Below are 6,824 nucleotides of genomic sequence, written 5' to 3'. Positions count from 1 at the left end.
CCAAAGAAATTCCAAGAAACTGCAGCTATTATTAATATTATTAGATAATCTGACCATGAAAAGAGCCTGCTGTTGACTCCAGCAGGTTCTCCACACTGCCCAAAACAGATCCAGAAAACTGCTGGTTTGTTTCTAGGGAAAAATTCAGAAAGAATCTTCAGATGAGAACCCCACAAATTTTCCCAACCAACTTCAGCTCTGGCACTTCTGAGAAGTGGGGAGGTTTGGGGGGAATGAGGCACAAACAGTCCCCACTCCACATTCCCACACTCCTCACCTGAGCTGTGTCCCCTCTGTGTGTTCACAGGTCCAGCCTAATTGGAACCCTAATGCAAACCCTCAGCTCATCCTTTGAGCCTCAGGAATTCCCATGAGGCCAATCCAAAACCACCTCCATGCAGCAAAGGCTCTCGATGCAGCTCATCCCTGAGGAGCAAAGCACCAGCAGAGCCTGACCCAGAGAGCTGAGGGGCTGGGCTGCTGCTCAGCCAGGAATCTCAGGGAAGAAAGAGCCTTTCCTGCTCACCAGGCACTGTCACACCAGGCTCAGTGTGACAGCCCTTTGTTCAGCTGTGTCACAGCAGAGCCTGGAAAACATTTGGCTGGAGGCAAGAAGTGTCCCTGGTGCACAGACAGCAAACCCAGCACCTTCTCCTTGCCTTGGTTTCCCTCAGCCACAGGGAGAACCTTCCAGAATGCAAGTCCAGGTTGCTTTTCCACCTTCCTTGTCTCTCAGCTTTGGCACTGCAGAGGTTACTGCCTGGCTCTTGCAGGACTTCAGGGAGGGATGCAGATTGCTGTGGTTGCTGCTGTCATGAACTGGATATTTCCTGACTGAAAGGAGCCAAGTCCAGGCTGAACCCACTGAAGTCTCCTACAAAAATCACCCGCTGGAAGGCAAAAGCAGCAGCTTCTCTGGGGCTCACAGAGAGGAGGAAAGGGACACAAGAGCCTATTTTGCTGATGTCTGCCTTTTCCTCACTCTAATTCTGCACAGCCCCTGCTTCCTAGAGTTTTGCTACTCCAAAGAAATCCTGGAAGAGCAGCTGTGTCAACATTTTGCCCTGTCAGGAGCTGAATGTTTAAGCAGATTCTCCATGGAGGCTGATCTGAGCGGTGCTCCCTCGCCCTTCTCCTTGCTCACTCCCTCCCAGGGGAATTTGGGTATTGATTCTCACAAGAAGCAGCATCCCTTGGCTGCCCACTGCCTTCTGGACAGCTGTGCCCTGACCACAGATCCTGACCAAGGAAAACAACGTCCTCCATGCAAGGGAGAGGGACCTTGCAGCAGTTCTGCTGTGGCTTTGCAGGCTCTGCACCTGCCACTCCCATCACAGACCAGCAGGAGAAAAAGGGGTGGCTCTGGGCACAGGGGAGCCCATTCCAGAGGTGAAATCCAGGGCATTCACACCTATTTCAGACATGAAATGTGGAGACCCATGTGGATAAAGCCCTGCCAAAAGACAGTGCAGGGCTCCCAAGATGAATATCTGCCAGGAAGTTTCCTCCTCCCCATCTCTTCCACTTTTGACATTTTTGTTTTCAGGCTGCACTGAAAGACCTCCCAATAAACCTGAACTGAAGACCATCCATCAGAAAAACTGAGCAAGTCTCAGCTCAGGAAGAAGGTCTGATGCCAAGAGGAACCCTCCATCCTTTATTCCAATTTTGAGTGCCACTAACCCTGGGAAGCAGGAGTGGAAACAGCCACTTACCCCCATCTCCTCAGCCATAAATACATGTACTAAAAAGGAGTGCCAGGATTAATGATCTGTCGACACAAATTACAGTACAAGACCTCATGTACAGGATTTCTCAACACTTCAGGCTTATCATCAACAACTTCTTTAGATCTTCTTTAAATACAGGACCCACAGTGCTCTGCCATGATCAAAGGAAAGGAGAAAATACCTACCCATGAGAAGAAGCAAGGATAATTCCTGGAGCTGCCAAGTTGTAGGGAATGCTACAGCTTGGGAATGAAGAGCACAAGGGCAGCTGATTGACAGGCACAGTTTCAAAGGCAGCAAAGATCCCTCAAACCAAAAATTATGCAGAAATGGAGCTTTGCATGGGAACAGCAACAGGGAGAGGGGCAGGGGCACTGCAGATCAGGGGGAATGTGCACTGACACCACCTCCCTTCTCGTGGGAACTGCACAAACCCCTTGGTATGTCAGTGTGATCCACCTGTAACACTCAGAGGGATAAACACCCACCCACATTCACTCCCAATCCCAGAAAAGGTCTGGAGTGGGTAGTGGGGGCCCTCAGAGCTGCCTGCTGATGGAAAAGCACATTGTACCACCAGACCATGAGAATTGCCAGAGGGTATTAATTTCCTATGAGCTCTCACTTGGTTGCAAAGCTTTTCTCCTTAAAATAAATCTTTCAGCTGCAATGAACCCCATAAGCAAGCCTGAAATAATCCAACTCGCAGCAAGAACTGTGAACTAAAAGGACAAAACTGAAGGCCAACCACAATAACAGGCTGTGGAGTGAAGCCTGTCATTACTCCAGTGATGTAACAAGCCTTGCACCTCTCAGCCCAACAATTACCATGGTTGTTGCCCAGCCATAAACACCAAAGCCCCTGATTTGCCTTCTCTGAAGAGCATATCCAGAACAACAAGTTGAAGGTCTGGTGAGATGTTTTTCTGCTTTGTTTTACTTCACTGGAGTCCACTGTAATCACCAGCCTGAGGTGCAGCCACCAAAGCAGCTGCTGAGGCAAACTGTGTGTGAGCAGGGCAGATCTGACACCCTTTATAGTGGGGATGTATAAAGTGATATCTTGGCAATAATTAATAACACCCCAGGGCAACCAGAGGAAGGTGAAGTCCACAAAAACCACCCCACAGAGTGGCAGTCACTGTGATGGCCTGAGCTGTGCCCAAACACTCCTGAATTGCAGAGTCACAGAATAATTTAGAGTGGAAAATACCCCCCAGCCCATGGAGCCCACCCTGTGCCCGATGCCCACCTTGTCCCCCAGCCCATGGAGCCCACCCTGTGCCCAATGCCCACCTTGTCCCCCAGCCCATGGAGCCCACCCTGTGCCCAATGCCCACCTTGTCCCCCAGCCCATGGAGCCCACCCTGTGCCCGATGTCCACGTTTTCCCCAGCCCAGAGCACTGAGTGCCACATCCAGTCCTTCCTTGGGCACCTCCAGTGTTGGGGGACTCCAAACCTCCCTGGGCAGCCCCTTGCAATGTTTAACACCCCTTTCTCTGAAGAAATTCCCCCTGATGTCCAACCAGACGCTCCCCTGGCACAGCCTGAGACTTTGTTTTGAAGCCAAAAGAGAGAGTCTCCCAGGAACAGTCCCTGGTTTTGGGGCTGTCCCTTGCAAGCCATTCCTCAACTTCTTTCTCTCTTGAACCTCCAGCTGGAAAGCTCTTTCCCCACCTGCCCAAGGCACCAGGGCATAAATTAATTAGTGTGAATGTGCAGGTATGCCAGGTATGCAGTGAGGTGAAATACTGAGAGGTTTTTGATGTGCTCAGTGCCCCGAGCTGTGCAGATTGGCCAGGACAGACCTGGACATGCACAAATGAGGGGTTAAACTGCAGCATCCAAGCAAACTGCTCTGGCTGAAGGGATTCATGTCTGTCTGCCTGTCTGTCCTCACACCAGGTCAGAGCTCTGCCTGCACCCTCTGCCACCAGGCACCTCTGTGGTTCCTGCTGTCCAGCACCATTGGATGGCACAATATTTAAACACCCCCTTTGGCTGGAAAGCAGCTCAGCTCCAGATTCCTGGGATTCATCTCAAAACCATTAATAGAAACCAGTTACAAAAACAGAGAAATTGCCCAGGAAACCAACCAAGATTATTTCATTTTTTTTTTTCTCCAGACAGAAGCTACCCAAGAAAAACACTGACCAAGGAGAAAGGGGAAAACAGCAAGCAGCAAACAGAGCAGGGGTGGAAAGAAAGACACAAAGAAGAACCTCACTGAAACCCACAAGGCAGGTGTAAATTAGAGTCTTCTCTAGAGTTTACTATTTTTTGGCACGAACCAAAGTGTTTAAGAAGGTAAATCTGGCAAGTCAGTTCTCTATAAAAATAATTTTTTGTTGGAAAAAAAATAATTAATTTTAAGTAGCTTGCCATGATTGTTTCAATCTAAATGGCTGAAAATTACACAACCTAAAAACACTCTAAATGTTTTTTTCTGGTCCCTCACTCATGCAGGAAGGCTCTGCCTTGGTAGCAGCACACTTGTGTCTGTCCCACAGAGCTCAGGCAGCTTCTGCTAAGAAAGTTTGTAGTCTAAACAGACAGGAGCAGGAGGGAGACATGAACACAAAAGGAAATGACTCACCCAAATTCACAGAGCAGAGCAGTGGCAGAGCTGGGAACAGAGTGCAAAGCAGCTGCAGCCCAGTCTGTGGTACCCCAGCCAGGGCTGTGCTGCCTCTGTCCCCTCCAGCAGCCTGGATGGCCCTGGCACGGTGGGAGCACCCTCTGTGCACAGGGAATCACACTGAGGGGCAGCCTAGAGAAATCTCCTGGAGCTCTGCAAAGCTCCAGTGGAACTCTGAATCTGCACAGAACATTGATTTTTAACTTTACAATGGCCTCTTGCATCCCTATTGCTCCTCAGATCTTGCCAGTATTCCAATTCCTCAGGGCAGCCAAGAGTCACCTTCACCTGCTGCTTCTTTTCAGGATATCACAGTGAAATGATGTTTTCTAACTTTTATTTCATTTAAATTATTAAATACTTGTCTCACAGCCTATTCTGAGAGCCAGTAGTGTCATCAACACAGAGTATTAAAAAAAAAACAAAACAGGGATGAGTTCAAAATCATCACATGAACCATGAAGTTCCTGAAGGGATGGAAAAATAGGCAGATGTGAATTGGAGTTACCACCAACCAGAACTTCAGGAGTGGCTCTGCTCATGTCTGTGCATCTTTCCAGAGAGAGTAATCAGGCATTGGAATGGGCTGTCCAGAGAGGGGGTGGATTCACCATCCAAGATGAAGATTCCTCCCAGGGAAAAGGTGCCAGGACACAAAGGGATTGTTGCTTTTCTGGTGTTAATGGAGCCACATCATTGACACTTGAGAGCCAAATACCCTTGAGCTTTGTGCCAAGATAAAAGGTGGCAGCCTTGGCCTCTCAGGTGCCAATGATGTGGCTCCATTAACACTGGAGGTTTTTAAACTGAGATTGGACTTGGCACTGAGTGCCATGATCTGGTAAACGGACTGGAGTTGGACCAAGGGTTGGACTTGATGATCTCGGAGGGCTTTTCCAACCCAATCCATTCTGTGATTCTGTGGATGTGGAACTGAGGGAGAATCCACCATGTCTTGATCCAACTCCACTGTGATCACCAGTCCAGGGCACTCCGTGCCCTGGGCTGGTGATCACAGTGGGGTTGGATCAAGTGTTGGACTTGCTGATCTCGGAGGTCTCTTCCAACCCAATCCATTCTGTGATTCTATGATCTGTTAATCTTCCCCTGAGGTTCACAGCAGCAGACAGAAACTTTTGGATTTTTTTCAGGGCCACTTGCAACTGAGTGCCCCCAAACCTTCTGGTTCTGTAAAAATGATTCCCCCCAAATTAACTACTGAATATCAAGGGCTTGAGACAGAAGGGTGTCCAAGCCATGACACGGGACTGACTCACTCCCATGTGTTTCTGGAGCATCTTGGCTTTACCAAATCCACACGGACTCCATCAGGCCCCGCTCTAGGGGACAGATCCCATCCCTGCTCCAATTTGGCAGAGGGCAGACAGCACTGCAGCTCAGGAGGAAATGGCTGAGGGATCACATCACACCCTGAACTCTGCTCAGCCACCGTGTTTGGCTCAGGCACTGGGAGGGAAGGCAGCAGCTCAGAGCTGGGACATTCCACCTGGCTGCTGCTCACCCACTTTCCAAATTCCAGGGAAAGGGCACCCCATGGGCAGAGCTGGGTCCCAGATTTCAGCAACTGCACTTTGCACTCTTCTTCATTCCAGATCTCAAGGCACTTTACTTGGAAGTTGATAATCCTACACAAGGAAGGCACGTTCTGAGGAAGAGAGGGGAGAAGCAACTGGACAAAGGGCCACTGAAAAACAGTGTCCAGAACTCCTGCATCCCTGGCCAGTATTCCAGATCCATGTCCCTGGAGCACAGCACAAAACTTCACTCCTCCCACAGGCAGCACCAGGCCAGGCCTGTCTACCCTGGGAAAAGCTTAAGCCACAGGCACCCAGCACTGCTTATTTCTGAGGAACAGCAAAGTCCTGGAGTACCCAGAGCAGGCACACTTAGAGAGCTGCATTTTGTGTCTCCTGACCACCAGTGCTGTGCCTCAAACCACATCTTTTGCCCTCCCTGTACGTGGGAACAGTGCTCTGGTACAGGGAGCTTTGGAAGGGAACCTCCATCCCTCACACTAATTGCAGCCCATCTGTTGCACCCACCTAAAATAATTAAGCTGTGGCATTCCAGGCACACCATCTTATTTTGAGATCAGAAATGAGTGGGAAAGAGTGGAAAAATGAGTAGGTTGGCTCTGAAAAGGCTGCTCAAAGGTGCCTCCCTGAGTTTTCTTACTTGCCTCGGGTTTGCAGGTCATTTAATTTAAAATAAAAATGCTTTGGGTGAAAGGAGGTTGCTTTCCATAATGCAATATAATCCTAATTTAGGCACACAAATAATGGAGCCTGGCCAACTTTTCAGGATAGTTTGTGTGAACAGTATTTTTTGCTCAGGATCAGTCCAAGAGGACTCAGGCAACCATAATTTTAGCTAAAAAGGGTCCTGTTTGCTTTGCCTCCCTGAGAAATCAGATTCCCACTCCACAGGAGAGCAG

This window comes from Pithys albifrons, chromosome 22 (genome assembly GCF_047495875.1).
Source record: "Pithys albifrons albifrons isolate INPA30051 chromosome 22, PitAlb_v1, whole genome shotgun sequence".
Taxonomy (NCBI): domain Eukaryota; kingdom Metazoa; phylum Chordata; class Aves; order Passeriformes; family Thamnophilidae; genus Pithys; species Pithys albifrons.
This window is presented reverse-complemented; position numbering follows the sequence as displayed.